The following is a 16,634-nucleotide window of genomic DNA, read 5'->3' as shown; positions in this document are numbered from 1 at the left end:
ACTTGGAAGGGGAGTATGCGGGGGGCTCCTCTCTTCTGGGTAAGACGAGAAATGTCCCTTGGATTCTTTCCTTGGCTGCCCTCTTTGCGGCCTTATTTGCCCTTAAGCAACTCGGCCAGCCTCTTGCCATGACATCAAGGACCTTGGAGTAATATCCCACCGGCCTCCAGGAGGGGCCCTTTTGCTGGCAAATTACTCCCAAGGCTATGCCTTTATTCTCATGCACATAGAGTCTAAATGGTCGACTGGGATTTGGTATGGCTAGGGCAGGTGGCGACACAAGGGCAGCTTTGAGACTGAGGAAAGACTTATTCATTTTTTTTAGTCCATTTCCATTTATCTAATTTATTTTTTTGCAGCGCCTCATACAGCGGTCGCGCCGTCTCCCCATCCATGTAGACAAGAGGGTGGGCAGCTGGCTGGGGTTGAGGCACATGGAGATCCACCCAGGAGGAGATTTTATATCCCACAGAGTTGCGTCAGGGCAGGGCCCCTAGAGGTCTTCATCACCAATGCCCTCAAAGGCGTAGTTGCCATGGAAGTTGTTGGCCCCAATGTCAGCAGAAGAGCTGGAATGGCTGATGGCACGCAGACTGACGGAGCCCAGTTTGCTCGAGACCTTTGCAATAGACTCCCTGCTTGCATCAGGAGAATCCAAAAGAGGGGAACCCGTACTTCTATTCTTCCGTCAGAAGTGAAAGCAATCTCAATTTGGAGCTTAGTCAATAAGTCCCTTCTTAACAACGCCACCGGACAGGAGGGGTTACAGACAAAGGCGTGTTCTAGGTGTGTTTTCCCAACCTTGGTGAGCAAGGGACAAGAAAGGGGCATTCGGGTTGCCCTTCCCCCAACCCCCATTATGGTGGTAGATCCCCCACTTCCCGTTGGTGGTTGGCTAAGGGGGGAGGATGGACAGGGTGGCCCCTGTATCTACAAGGACATTGTAGGAGAGGCCCCCAACATTAATTTTGACTATGGGGTCCTGTCTTGCCTCAGAGACGGCTAAGAGGGGGCTGGGCCCTGGTCTGTCTTAGTCTCTTTCTTGTTCATGCAAAATCCTTTCTGCCCCCCCCCCCGCACCCTCCTCTCTCTCTTTTTGCTTCAAGGCTTCATAGTCACGCTTCTAGTGCCTAATTTTCTTACAGAAGGCACTCTGGTCTCTTCTCAGGGAGGACCCCTTCCTCCCTCCTTTTCTTCTCTTTTTAGCTCCTCCTTTGTCGGGTCTGAGAACCACAGCGAGGAGCTTTGCTTGCCTCTTGTCTTTCATAAACTTTCTGAGCTACCTCTACTAAAACACCTAGGTCAGCTGCCAATCCTCTCTCAACTTTCTGCAACTTCTTTCTGATGTCTTGGCAACTATTTCCCATGAACTGAGTCATGAGAATCTTTAAATTATTTGGGTCATTCAAGTCAATATCAGTATACTTGGCGAAGGCTTCCCTTAGCCTTTGGAGGAACATGGCAGGAGGTTTGTTTTTGTCTTGTTTTAAAGTCAGGACTTTTTGCAAATTGTAGCTAGGCCCCCTTTTGTCTCTCCGCCCTTTTCGGGGGCCCTTTCCTGTGACGAAGGTCCCCATGTGTCCTCTAGTATTTCTAACTTTTTTCAAGGGAATTTAGACAATCTTGCAAAGTGTCCTGGAACTCAACTAGAGGGACGGGGTCCTCTGGCACCACTTCGCGAGAGGTGTCCTCCTCGGGGGCATTTGGCCGCCGAGTGGGCTCCTCAGGAGATGGTGGTGCATGTAATGGGCGCGGTCGTCTGGTGACGGCTGTCCCATAGGGAGGAGGAAGCAGTGGGTCCTCCAGTGCCGTGGCCACGACCTTAGGTGGCCCTTTCTTTGTTGGTTTCTTATTGACCACCACGGGAAGGGCTAGAGACATGCATTTGACAACTCACAGAGCGGGCTTGCCACCAAGGGGTACGCAGGTCGCCCATGAATCAATATAGGAGAACTGGTCTCAACTTCCCCTTTGTGCTACTATTATACGCACAACAGATACCAGGGTTGGGTCAAAAGACCCCTCGGGTGGCCATTTGGGTTCTAATACCGGCCATTCCCGGGCACAAAGAAGGACAAGGCGATCCTTTGTCATCTTAGTTCCATAATCTTGCTTAAAATGTGACCAATTGCGCAAACAACACTCTAAGGGCATAGGGGACTCTTCTTCAGGCTTGGATTGGGACCCGCCCATGACGGTGGTAATTTCAATCAACAAGTCTCGTGCTTCGCCCTCCTCTGACCCAGCCCATCGCCGGGGTAGGGAAATGCAGATCTGGGCTCCTCTCTCGCTTCGCCCGTAGGCGTCTCACACAAGCACAAACACACCACCGTCCTGCGTTTATCCCCTAATGTAAGCTGTTTCACTTACCCGAAAGGCCTCTTCTGTCCTGCCCGCAGCTGTGTCTAGCTGCTTTATTGATCCACTGCCGGTGCCTAAAAGGAGTGATCACGTCTCCCTCTTCCTCTGGCGTTGGTCCCCAAGCGCCTTCACCGCCGCTGACGTGAGGAGAAGGCAGTGTAAAACAACCGCCTGTGGCCACTTCTCCTCCGCGGCCCCTCGGTTCAGCGCAAAGGGGACACGCCCCGAAGCAGGATCCGAGTCACGGCACCAAATTGTTAGATAAAAAGTTCTTGCTTCTGGTTGAAAGAAAGGATGCCAGGCAGGCAGCAGTGGATCCAACACTATTTTATTAGTCGTTTTGCAAAATGGGTGCAGAGCAGTCTGGACCCCGAGTTAAGCATGCACAAATCTTTTATACCCCCCCTTTACAATTTTCTGTTAGCCACAAGTCATGTCAACTGACTGAGCCGTTAGCTGACTCATTAGAGCATGACTGTGCCAACATGTTTATTTCTGATTATGCTTATGTGACTGTCTCGCTAGCCTTCCCCTTTTTCTAACACCAGGGCTCACTGACATCCATGGCCCTGTGGGGGAGAAGAAGGAGTGAGGGAGCGGGCAAAGAGAACATCAGGGCCTGCTCCAGTTGGAGTCCCCCCCCCCCGGGCTAACTGACACCCATGGCCCTGTGGGGAAGAAGGAGTGAGGGAGTGAGCAAAGGGAACATCAGGGCCTGCTCCAGTTGGATGCCCGCCCCCCCCCCCCCGGGCTCACTGACATCCATGGCCCTGTGGGGGAGAAGAAGGAGCAAGGCAGCAGGCAAAGGGAACATCAGGGCCTGCTCCAGTTGGACTGCCCCTCCTTTGGGAGATGATAGGAGGCAACAGGGCCATCCCACCAGCCCGGCTGACAGTCTACCTAATTCTTTTTTCTCCCTCTTCCCTCCCCATTTCCTTTTCCTTGTGTGTCGTGTCTTTTTTAGATTGTAAGCCTGAGGGCAGGGACTGTCTTCTTTGTTCATTGATTGTAAGCTGCTCTGGGAGCCTTTTTTGGCTGATGAGCAGGATAAAAATACAATAAATAAATAACATAAAATAATTTGCATGTGCAAAGGGGCCAACTCAGCCCAGACATCCCAGACAGAACTTCTGCATCCCTTCTTGCAGGAGAGCCAGTTCCCACACATGCCGCTGCCAGTAGCATGATGTGCAGAGAAATCAGATCATGTACATGCCTGTTGAACAGGCACCCTTGAAAAGCATTGGGTTAGATGAACATGCATGTGTGAACTAGGCTCGGGAGTTTATAAGGCTCTCGTGGCACAATAAACATGTTGCTTTTAGATCCCTTCACCAGTACTTTGGTGAAGGTGCCCAAGGTGGCACACCAAAGAGGATGGGTTATTTCTATATCATGGAATAATGGAGTAGAAATATTATCATGGAGTAGAAATATTATCTTATATATAATATATAATATATAATATATAATATATAATATATAATATATAATATTATCATGGAGTAGAAATAGATAAAATAATAGGAGAAATCCCTGAGAAGCCCCAAAGAAAAGAGGTAAGGAGTGACAGCCAGAAAGGTTTCCATTATAATCCCAGACCCCTTCCGCTCAGAACTACGATTCCCAGGATTCCCTGGGGAGAGCAAATGACTGGAAAAGTCTGTAATATGGATAAATGGTAGCGTTTAAATGGTAAAGAAAGCATTAAGCAAAATGGAGCCGAATCTTTGCCAAAAGGTCTTCAGATTTCTGTCTTCAGTGAGTGGCGTCACTCTCTGCCTACGGCAGGAGGCCTTGCAAGTGAACAGGCAGGCATTTGCTGCGGGCCACGTGGATGCGGAGGAATTCACTCTTGCCATTGTATCTGCAGTTATTAGGAGCCGTACTGCCTACGAAGTTGCAGTCAACCATACTGAAGTATTGTACGCTGTCAAACAAATTTGGACTAAAATGAGCCCCTCCAGTGCTGCAGACTAGCTGGATAGGCAAAGTATTATTGTTGATGAAGGTGTTGTGGGTCTTGCAAAACCGGGGATTCAGATGTCTCTGCACCATCATCTGGTCGCAGTAGGCATGAAAGTTAGGGGCTGAACTTCTTGGAAAATCCATGTGCTTGTTCGGAAAAGCTGCCCAGGTCTGCCCTTCACAGGCTTGCACCAGCAGAACCATGAGAAGGATGGAGAAACGCACCAGTGGGTAGCAGGAGACCTTGATGGCACCGTGGAATCTACAGAGAAGATGAGGAGGATGAATACGAAAGGGAATATAAAAGTGATGCCCACTTCTTAAGGATGAAAACAAGAGCCATTCTACAAATCTGCAGAATGGGGTGGTGAAATTCTGGGAAAAGAAGTTCTCGTTGCCACGATGTTAATTCTAATGCTGGGAGGTGTAAGACCTTTTCTCTATCTAAACGTGCATAAGATTGTGCCCCAAGAGACCATACTTGTTTACCTGTGGATAACTGAGGTTCTGGACTCTGTCCTCTCCTTTCTTGTTGTTTAAGGTGCAATCCTATGCATGTTTAGACAGAGAAAAGGCCTACAACTCCCAGCATGCCCCAGTCAGCATGCCTGGCTGGGGCATGGTGGGAATTGTAAGCCTTTCCTCAGTCTAAACATGCATAAGATTTCATCCTTAGAGATCTATCTTAAACAGTATACATACCTAAGGGTACAATCCTATGCATGTTTAGACAGAAAAAAGTCCTACAACTCCCAGCATTCACTAGCCAGCCATGCTGGCTGGGGCATGCTGAGAGTTGCAGGACTTCTTTCTGTCTAAATATGCATAGGACTGCACCCTAAGTCGTTCACTTACTTCCACCCCTCCCCTCATTAAAGAAGTCACACTTCTTGTCCCTCACCCATGTTCTGTTAGGTTGCCCACTGTTTTCCCTCTTCTTTAAGGAAATATGGGCACTGGTGGGCAGAAGACACCACACACTATTTCATGGTTGAATTCTCTCCCCACACCCTTCTCTATCCCACTGCAGGTTGAACACATAGTTCCCTCCGCGATAAATGGTCACTTGGAGGGAAAGGGCAATTTTATGTATCTGGAGAGGCTTTCAGTCTCGTGAACCCCCACAACTGCAGTATGAATGAATATAGCCCAGATCCAGGATTGCCACCACAGTAAGCAATAGATCTAACCTTACTTGGTGTGGGGTAAACAGTATCAAATATTGGGCATGCAATACCAGAAAAATCAAACATCATATACTATTGCAAACAAATGCTGTCAGATATCAAACATTAGATACTGAATCGCAGAGGCTTACAATTCTGTAACTGCTGCCTGCCTGGGAAGATGTGGTTTGGGTCTTGAGCAATGTACGTACCCACTATGTTGTTAAGTCTGCTCACCAGGAAGGACATGGATATCTTGGTGTCTTGCTTCAAAAGACAAATAGGATGATACTATTTTACTAATGTGGAAACTTGCCCCAGGTTTTGGTATGATAGTAATCTGTGCTTTTCTCCAAGTTAGAGGCAGTATCCTCCCTTCATAGAATCATAGAATAGTAGGATTGGAAGGGGCTTATAAGACCATCAAGTTCAACCCCCTGCTTAGTGCAGGAATCCAAGTCAAAGCATCCCTGACAGGTGGATGTCCAGCCTCGTCTTGAATGCCTCCAGCATGGGAGAGCCCACTACCTCCCTAGGTAATTGGTTCCATTGTCATATTGCTCTAACAGTTTAAAGCACCCGAATCCCCCAAATTGTGTGTTGTCCAGCAATTCTCCCAGCTTTTTATAGAATTCCCTGGGGAGTCCAGATTGACTTTTTTTAAATTTTCCATTTCTTGTTAATTTTCCATTTCTTCTGTCCTGGACCTCCTCTAAATATGCAATATACTCTAATGTTAATGATTGCCAGGGCAATCCTATACATGCCTATTCACAAGTTAGCTCTATTGAGTTTAATGACACGGACTCCCTGGTCAGTGTGTATACAGGACTGCCAGCTTAGGGAATGGCCCAATCCTCTGTAGGGTTGTATGAAGTATGAAGATTATCATAGTGCCAACCAAAAGCTTGAGCCAACATTGATATATGTGGAACGCCACTTGACCACTAACCTGTCTGTTCTTAGTCATAGAAGACAATGAAGGGCACAGTCTAGCTGGGGAATGCTGGGAGTTGTAAGACTTTTTTTCTGTCTAATCAGGCATAGCATTGCACTTTAGGACTCTAAAACTATACACACATACCTGGGAGTGAGTGTATCCCATTGAATTCAATAGGGCTTACTTCTCAGTAAACACATATAGGCTTGCACAGTAAATCACTGTAGACATATTAGGCTACTTGTATATAGATTCTGACAGTTTCCCACTGATTTCCTTCCTCTGCAGTGTATCCTGACGACACCCTCCCCACAAAATATGAGAGCCAGTGTGGTGTAGTGGCGAGAGTGTTGGACTGGGAGTTGGACTGAGTGTTGGACTGGGAGTTGGACTGAGTGTTGGACTGGGTGTTGGACTGAGTTGGACTGAGTGTTGGACTGGGAGTTGGACTGAGTGTTGGACTGGGAGTTGGGAGATCCGGGTTCTAGTCCCCACTCGGCCGCGGAAGCTCACTGGGTGACTTTGGGCCAGTCACAGACTCTCAGCCCAACCCACCTCACAGGGTTGTTGTTGTGAGGATAAAATGGAGGAGGAGGTATGCTGCCTTGGGTTCCTTAAGGAGGAAAGAAGGCAGGGTATAAATGTAATGAATAAATAAATAATCACCCAGCCACCCCAAGCCTGGTTAGCTCTATGATATCGACAGCTGCATGACTTTGAGGACATTTTAACCATCCAAATCCCCTTCAGCTCTACCCTCTGAAGAAAGGGGGGAGGGTCGAATTTCAGTTTGCCCAAAGTGTAAATCAGCAGCTCTAAGGGCAGAATGCAGATTGTGGCTTCCTCCAACTTATCCAAGTTCAGTCCTGTCTTGAGTGATGGACACTGCTTTCTGCAGAGAGAAGTTCTCTTCGTCAAGAGAGAAGTTCTCTTTTGCTGTCTGAATTAGTGAAATCAGGGGCGGGGGAAAAAAAGGAAGAACAGTCAACCACTTGCCACATAAGTCGTACAGATTTATGAAGAAAGGGCAATGGGTGTGTTTCAAATCCAACTGAACATTTGCAATTTTGTAACTGAAAATTACACAATTGGCTGCATGGTCCTAAAGCTCATGATGAACATGCCCCTGTAGTCAGAGAAAGTAACACTGAAGGGAAAGGTGTGGTGGGAAAGCTGAACGGCTGATAATGTTTATTTTTCTGGTTTGATTTCTCCAGGTCACGCTGCTGCTGTTAAAGGCACAGGCCAGGCTACTTTTTTTCTGGTTAAGTCGGTGACAGTTCATTAAGGATATTTGGGTGAGGAAAGCTAAAGATCTCCTCAGAAGAACAAGGGAAATTAGAATGATTTCATATTTACCATTTAAACAGGAGAAATAGATGAGTTATTTGGGTGACAGCAGTGACAGGAGCCCTGCTGAGGGAAGTGGGTTTTCTCCTGATTCCCTTTGGTACTTTTAGCTTACAGAGATCACATTTAATCTGATGGGAAGGAAGCTGATCTTCCAAGGCCCAGAGAGATGGGCCAGAAGGAGGCCATGGTTGGTGTAAAGTACCAGGGTGACTCCTTTTTCTATTAGGTATCCATTTATGTAGCAGCTCTCCTGAGCTGACTAGCCTTGGGAGAAGCTCAGGGGAAGAACAGGCCTGAAGGTATTTGACCGCCTGAAGGGAGGATGAGATTTGGCTTCTCTCTTGTGCTTCTGGCTTTCCCCGGCCTCAAGGTCATAAAATATCCAACTCTGCGGGAGGGACTACAGATTGCTTTCAGCTGTGCCTGCATGAAAAGTGTCTCCCCTGTCTCTGACCTGCCATCACAGAAGTTTGGGGGGGGGGGCTGGAGACTGGCACAGATGGTGCATATAATGGATGAGGGCCATTGTGCCAATTGGCTTTGCCTTGCCTTGCCTTGCCTTGGAGAAAGAGGTATTCATATCCAGCATAGCTTATGGGAAGGCCCATGCCAAGGTATGCATAGGTCAGCAGGGTAGTGGTTTTTATTTTAAGTCTGTATTGGGTTTCCAGCTTAGTCATAAGTAAGTCATAAGACTTAGTAACTTAGTTATAGAAGTCATAGAATCATGGGGTTGGAAGGGGCCTACAAGACCATCGAGCCCAACCCCCTGCTCAATGCAGGAAGCCTGATTCCCAGCCGTTCTCCCATCCAAGTACTAACAAGGGCTGGCCCTGCTTAGCTTCCAAGATCAGACGAGATCTTGTATTAAGCTGTTGCAACAATCTGGCGTTGTAACTTCAAGTTCCCCTTTTTGTCTTGTAATCTGCTTCTTAAAGTTGGGTGCTCTTTCCAGTGCTAAGTCCAGTGGTACTCTGCGGCTGGTGCTACTTGTTTCATATTGCCTTGGCTCTGGGACTTGAGGGAGCTGGTTTGATCCCTGATTTGACAGAGCTAGGGAGACCAAGCAAGCCTGGGGTCGGGTAGGTGGGTCTGGTTGGTGCCTGGATGGAAAACTACTTTGGAACCCTAAATATGCATTGGAAAAAGGCAGGATTGTTGTTCAGTCGTTAAGTTGTGTCCGACTCTTCATGACCCCATGGACCAAAAGGCAGGATACCACTCTAATAAAGTAGTAAGAACTGCAACTATATCTGATTGGTGCATAGAAGTTGTAATGCTCAATTAATTTCCCTCCCACATGTAAGCACTGCCAAAGAATGGCAGAGAAGGCATCTTCTAGGTATGTGCAGAGTATATTGCCCTCACCACAGAATTTTTGTAGCGATTCTTAAATTAGGGTTGAGCTCTTTTGGTCAGAGGGAAGAATTTCAAGGCACAGCCAGGCCCCAGTAGCTCTTGATTTAGAAGCTAAGCACTCCATGAACACAAAGGCACTTCCTCACTGTTTGCATTTGCAAGAATTTGTTTTATTGAGAGGATCAGCATGCACATTTACGCAAGTAAAAAGCTCTACAGCACAGGTTGATTCAAATTTCCCTCCATATTTTCCCTCACTAAAGTTAGGGGGGAAAAAAAAAAAGGATGGATGACCTGTTTGCAATTCACACATACAGCTGCCAGTTGCAGGACATGAAGAGCGATCTGATAACATACATGTGAACCAGGCCTTCCATGTGAGAACAGATGCCTTGAACAGCATTGTGTTTGATGAACACTTGTGTCTGAATCAGCCCTGCCTTTCTCAGGCTACACAACTATCATAAAGTGTAGATACATCTTCTGCTGAGAGTCGTAGTTCAGGGAAGGTGCAGAGGGAGGCAAGCAGGGGGTGATGGGTTACTCCCATACTTTTTATTATGGGGGGAAAGAGATAAAGAAGGAGAACCCCCCTGTAAAGCCCGCTCCAACAGAAGTTAGGCAGCAGGACCCACAAATATTTCAGTTAGGAGCCCGTAGCATCTCCTTCAGAACGAGGGATGTTGGAGAAATCCACAATGGAATCAAATGCGTTCAGATTTTTATGAATCTGACCTGCGTATTCTGCAGCAGACCAGCTTTTCCCCAGTTGGGCAGATTTGCGGATAATTTTTCTAACTTTCCAGACTTTTGCACAAATTTAGTCATACAAAAATGTGCATTTTTTTTTTACAGCCCAGCTCAAAATGTGCATTTCCCCCATAGGCTAAAGTGTGAAAATGCTCATTTGGGGGAGGAGTTGCACATTTTCATGCGCAAACTTGCACAAACACAAATGTTCACAAATGCAAATTTCCACAAATTCAGAAACTAAAAAGAAATCTGATTCTGTTGATGAGCAGACAATGGAACGAAGGGAATCTGACAATCTGTGAAACGTGGATGGAACAGATTTTATACAGTCCCTACTCATTACTATAATTCTGAAGGTTCCCTGGGAAAAGTGAATGAATTAAAGTGGGAAAATTCAGTAGTGGGGATACAGAGCAGAGATAGATGCCAGAGAAAGCAAAACTGAACTGAATTGCTTCCAAAAAATGTCCTCAGACTTCTAGCTTCAGTGGATGGAAGGTGAGTTGCATTGCATCCATCTTTGCCTACAGCAGGAGAGGGTCCAAGTGAACCGGTAACTTGTTTCTTCAGGCCACTCGAATCCTTGTTTCTTGAGGTATCCCCTGGTAGTGGCAGGTATCTTGTGGTAGAGGAGAACCACCGATACAGTTGCAGTCAATCACATGGAAGCGTTCCTTGCTGACCCACTGATTCCTGCAACAGTGTATCCTTCTGCTGCCGCACACTTGCCGTATAACAATCTTGGAGTGATTGATGAAGGAGTTTCTGGTTCTGCAGAATGGTCCATTCAGATTCAGTCATCTCCACCCCATCATCAGGACTCAGTAGTTATCGGGGTTTGGGGGTGAGATTTTTTGATTATAATATGCTTTCTTTGAAACATTGGCCAGGTCTGCCCTTCACAGGAATGCACCAGCAGAATCCTGAGAAGGATGGCCATTTAATTTGAGAGGGAGCTGTTCTTCCAAGGCTCTAAATCATGTGAGGGGCCTTCTTGAGTAGAGCCAGCTCCCTGATGCTAGTGTTTGCCCCAACATATGGTGGCTGCATGAATGGTGACAGGTCCATGTGGGAGGACGCAGGACTATGGACTCCTCCTTGCTCTCTTCCTTGCTTGGGAGAAGGGGGAATACCTGCATAGGGCTCTGGTCCCCTCTGAAACTATACATCTGCCAGTTGCAGGACATGTAGGGCAGTATCCCCCAAGCTGGTGTCCTCTGGATTTGTTTGTTTGTTTATTTATTTATTGCATTTATACCCCGCCTTTTTTCCTCTTGCAAGGAACCCAAGGCGGCTTACATTATCCTCCTCCTCTCCATTTTATCCTCACAACAACAACCCTGTGAGGTAGGTTGGGCTGAGAGTGTGTGACTGGCCCAAAGTCACCCAGTGACCTTCCATGGCCAAGTGGGGACTAGAACCCGGCTCTCCCGGCTCCCAGTCCGTCACTCTCACCACTACACTACACTGGCTCTCAAGAAAACTACACTGTAGATTTGTTGGACTACAACTCCCAGCATGCTAGTCGTGATATTCCATCACAACTGGAGGGCACCAGGTTGGGGAAGGCTGATGTAGAGCAATTTGGGAATGTGCATGGCTTTACATGCGTGAATGGACATCTTTGACAAGCCTTGTGTCGGATGAACGCTCACGTGTGAACCAGCCCTGGCCTTCTCAGGCTCAGCAAACATGTGCACTACATTAGCAAACATTAGCAAACACTAATACTTTTTCCAGCTGAGATTTGTAGTTTGGGGTGGGTGTAGAAGGTGTCATGCAGGTTATTTATCATGGGGGGAGGGAGAGAAAAAGAAGAACCCCCCTTGAAAAACTCACCCCCCCCAAGAAATTAAGAAGTGTGGTTATCAGTTAGAAGCCCACAGGGTCTCCTGTCAGAGCTATGATCCCAAAGGTTCCCTGGGAGGAGCGAATGAGTGTTCAAGCGGGAAAATGCCATCGTGGGGAGAGCGGAGAGAGATTCAGGAGAAAGCATTAAGCAAAATAGAACTGAATTGTTGTCCAAAATGTCCTTGGGAGTCTGGCTTCAGTGGATGGAAGGTGAGTTGCATCACTGCCTACCTACACCCAAGTGAACAGGCACATACTCATCACATGTCAGTGTGATGTGTTTGTTAAGAGGGGAGCCAGTATATCGGCATTTCGGATATCGAGACCTTCGATCATGTTTGCAATCAACCACATCGAACTTCTTTCTGCTGCTAAGACTTCCGTGCTGTGTATGATCACACAGCTGTTTGATCGTATCTCTGTTTTCGTTGATGAAGGTGTTTAGGTCTTTGCAAGGCCTTTGAATCAGGTGTCTATTCTGCATCAGGAGTTTGCAGTAGGCATTGGGATTTGGGGCTATGGTTTTGGGATAATCAATGTGCTTGTTTTGAAAAGCTTCCCAGGTCTGCCCTTCACAGGATTGCACTAGCAGAATCCCGAGAAGGATGGCCAAATGGACCAGCAACTGGCTGGAGATCTTGGAAGTCAACATGGCGGAGCCTTGGAATCTACAGGGAAGAAGAGGAGGAGGAAAAAGAAGGGAAACATTAAAGGGATGCCTATTTCTTAAGAATGAAAATGGGAACCATTCTACACCTTACCTAGAGCGAGGTGGTAGAATGCTGGCTTGTACCACTTCAGGAAATGGTAGGGGTAGGTTGCCCTATTCTTAGATGCTCCCTTAGTCCCTGAATAGGACTATACTCCACTCCTCCTGTACGCACATGGGGCTGTCATGTGCATGGATAGATAGAGATCCATAAAGGGCATCTTTTGAGCCTTTAGCCCCCTCCAGAGCACACTGGTCATGCATTTTGCTGGGATTCTGCAATGCACCCACTCACCTCTCAGGGAGATATCCAGCAGCTTGTTTCTCTCTAGGTGGCCAGCACTCAGGCTACTCGCAAGAAGGGAATGAGGAACTTGTATGCTGTTAGAGAATTAAGGTATGTATTCGTCTTGGCCCCAGTTGAACAATAAAACTAATCACACTTAAATTCCATTGTTCCCTTGCAAGAAATTAATCTTGCATTGAGTAAAATTAATTAGTCAAATTGCTTATATTTCCAGTCAACAGAGTCCGCTTTCGATCTGCACTTGTTTCTTGAAGCTATTTGCCCACAAAGCCATTTTTATGTTTAGGATTAGATAGATTTTGCATTTTGCGTTTAAAATAAAAGGTGCATCAATTATGACCATTTAGTATCTGGTAAAGAAGAGAGATAACATACCTGGGAGTCACAGATCCTGTTGCCCTTAGTTTTCCAAATTCCAGCCGAGTCCTTCTGCGTATTAGAAAATCTTGACCTAAAGTTAATATTTTTTTTACTGGATTAGTAGGTTTAGCAGTCAAAGCTCTCATCACAAAGAAGGGAGTGTGTCCCAAATTTCTTTACATGCAACAAATTCAGAGGAAGGTCTCCTGCCATCCAGAGACAGAACTGCAGGAGTATCTTGTTTTGTTTTGATGTGATTAAAATTCATCATATTTACCAGGGGTGTAACATGACCCTAAGATTCAGTTTGGACCCTGATTCGGCATGTTGGAAAATGGTCCAATTAAGCTGAGATCATTTCAGAGTTGCGGAAATTGTATCCTGAGCCAGGAGGGACATGAATATTTCAGCATCTTGCTTCAAAAGAGAGACAAGATGGGAAGATTCTACTAATGTGCTGTTCTGCCCCACATTTTGGTATGGCAGTAATCTGTGCTTCTCTCTGGGGGTGGTGGTGGTGGTGGATCTCCATGACAATGGGAGGAGAAGTGAATGGAGGATTACCTGGGTTTTTCAGGAAATCAGCTTTGGTTTGCACGGGGCTTCACGAATTAAGCCCCGTGCAATGGTAAGTGCACCTTACCATTCTAAGTCACTTCACAGTAACATACTTCCAGGTGGGGTGGGGGGTTGGAGTCATCATCAGACTGGCAGGGGCTGATCAACCAATGCAAGAGGCTTCCCCTCCTCCAATGCAAGAGGCTCCCCCCGTCCTTCCTTACAGCTAAGCAAACATTAGAGAAACACAGCTGTCGCCTTCTCCCTCCCCTGAAGCTCCCAATGCTGTGAAGGAGCGAAGCTGCAAATTAAGTACTTTCCAGCAAGGAAGCAGACATCAAAGACACACAGCTTTGACATAGCACTTCATAGCCTTCACTTAACCCTCTGAATACTTGAAGCACCATGGCTCCAACCAGCCCCCTTTCTAACCCCCTTTCTCCTTAAGCTCCTGTTGCTGCGAAGGAGCAAAGCTGCGAATTAATTACTTTCAAAAAGCAAGGAAGGAAACATCAAAGACACACAGCTTTGACATAGCTTTAAGGCTCCTAAATGCATTATTTTGATTCATGGGAATCTCAGTAACTTCGGGAATGCACATTTTGGGAAGAAGCCTCATTGGCCACAATGGGAGTTACTTCTGAGTAGACACACATATGCTTGTGTTGGGAAAGATAGGGATGGGAAACACCCCTTGACCTGGGTCATGGTGAAAAGCACACCCCCAGGCAGGGCTAGCATACCCAAAGTAAATGCGGGGGTTGGGGCACATAATGACTATACCATGGAGAACCCGACTTAAGGAAAAGAATTGGACTTTAAGCACTCTCAGGAAATCCGGTTTTTCTGTGAAAAGCTCTGGGGTGGCTGTGGGATGGCAGGCCATATGTGTCCCGAACGACCTCCAAATGCAGCCAGGTCACGGCAAATTGCCCATGCCGACATCCCTGTAGGTTATAGGCAGTATCCTCCCTTGAAGCACTTGAATCCCCAGAACTGATAGTTGACCAGAAATTCTTCCAACATTTGAGAGAATTCTCATTGGAGTCTAACCTGACATCGTCTCTTGTTAGTTTTCTGTTCTTTGTCCTGTATCTTTCCCATGGCTATTGATGCTTCTAAATATGCAGTGTGATCTAACATCAGTGATTGACAGTGCAATCCTGTACACATCTATCCAGAAGTTGGCTCCGTTCAGTTCAGTGAGACTGACTGGAAGGTACATAAGTATGTATACAGGACTGCCAACTTAGGGAATGCGCCTGTATCCTCTCTGTAGGATTGTCTCAAGAATGAAGATTATTACAGCACCACCCGAAGTCTTGAGCTACTCTTAATAAATGTAGAAAGCCACCTGACGACCTCTCTGCTATTGGTCCTAGTAAAACAATTAAGGCTCCAACCCTATACAAAAGGAGTCAGTGTGTCCTATGGAATTCAACAGGCTTACTTCTGAGTAAAAACATAGTTTCATGGTTCACACGATCACAGAGGGGGTGATAAGCCACAGTGGCTGATTTCCACTGCCCTGTGTGCTGGTTCCATGCCAGCTGGATTTGCCCAGTTACGCTCACCAGTGAGGCCTGCCATGTCGTCAGAACATGGGTGGCATGGCTAGTCTGAGTGGCTATCTTCCCCCAAATGGGCAGTTGTGGGTTATTTGAGAATTGCTCTCCAACTCACAGAAGGATGCCGCCTGAGTTTCAGACAACGGCAAACCACGCTGGCAAGGGTAATTAGGTAAATATGGTCCAACCCACGCCTGGCATGCCTGGCAGGGGAAATAAGCCATCGTCGCTTATTTCCCCCTCCATTATCATGTGAACCATTTTACAGTAGACAACAAAACATCTGGCTACCAGCCTGACCAACTCTGTTACGTCAACAGCAGCAAGATTTTGAAGAAACTTTATCAAGGCAAATTCCCTTCATCTCTTCCTTCTGAAGAAAGGAGAGAGGGTCTTATTTCCTCAAAGGCTGTCCTTCCTTATTTGAAAAGACTCAAATTTCAGTTTCCTTAAAGTGTAAATCATCAACTATAGGAGCTGAACTCAGATTATGGATTCTTCTGACTTACCCAAGTTCAGCTCCTTCTTCCGCAGAGCCAAGTTCTCCTCCTCAAAGGTCTGCCTGAATTGTGATACAGCTGAGCCAGGTTAAGAGCAGGGCCAAATAGAAGCAACGTTCAACTACTTGCCAAATATGGTGTATGGATTAATGTTGAAAGGGTGACCGACAGATGTGTTTCCAAACTGAACTGAACAGCTGTAATGTTGTAACCTAAAATTGCACAAACGGTTGTGAGACGCCAAAGCCCCAAGTGAACATGCCCCTGTCAGCAGCGAAAGTAATACTGATGTGAAAAGTGTTTGGTCGGAGAATTAACAGGAGATAAAGTTTATCTTTATAGGTTGATTTCTGCATGCACAAGCCAGATAATTTTTCTCTTGTCAAGTTGGTGAGTGTTCTTTAAGGATGTTTATGTGAGGAATGCTAAGTCCCAACACAGAACACTGCAGATTTGCCCTCTAAATCAGGAGTGGGAACTTGCATCCCTCCGCTGGTTTGACTTACAGTTCCCTCACCATTGCGTAGGCAATGGTGGGGGATCATGGGTTGTAGATGGAAACAGCTAGAAGGCCACAACTTGCCCACCCCTGCTCTAAAGAGTAGAAGTGGATGCAGTTTTTTTGGGTAACAGCAGTGTGGGAAGCCCTGGTGAGGGAAACAGGTTTTCTCCTGGTTTCCTCTGGTAGCTTTAGCTTAGAGCAGGGGTGTAGAAACCACCACCTGTGGGTCTAATCCAGACCCCTGGGTTCACCAATCTGGCCCACCAAGCTCCCTGGGAGATAACAGTAGAGATGTGGGTGGAGGGGAACAGTAGAGATGTGCGTGCCAGTGTTGGTAAGGGCAGCTCTTCATGCCATGACCCACAGAGTAGCTTCCCAT

General features: G+C 46.7%; 1 long non-coding RNA gene across 1 annotated transcript; it reads right to left on the bottom strand.

Moving 5' to 3' along the window:
• Nucleotides 1-9,298: 9,298 nt before the first annotated feature.
• LOC146342365 (uncharacterized) lies at nt 9,299-15,872 on the bottom strand. The gene is made up of 4 exons (XR_014783944.1): nt 15,763-15,872; nt 13,143-13,218; nt 12,756-12,841; nt 9,299-12,419 (listed from the first exon to the last, which is right to left on the bottom strand). It is a non-coding gene; the product is annotated as an uncharacterized LOC146342365 (long non-coding RNA).
• Nucleotides 15,873-16,634: the final 762 nt, after the last annotated feature.

The sequence above is a fragment of the Heloderma suspectum genome, chromosome 6 (assembly GCF_057233095.1).
Source record: "Heloderma suspectum isolate Gila_16-S chromosome 6, 16-S_ref, whole genome shotgun sequence".
In the NCBI taxonomy this organism is placed as follows: domain Eukaryota; kingdom Metazoa; phylum Chordata; class Lepidosauria; order Squamata; family Helodermatidae; genus Heloderma; species Heloderma suspectum.
This window is presented reverse-complemented; position numbering and strand designations above follow the sequence as displayed.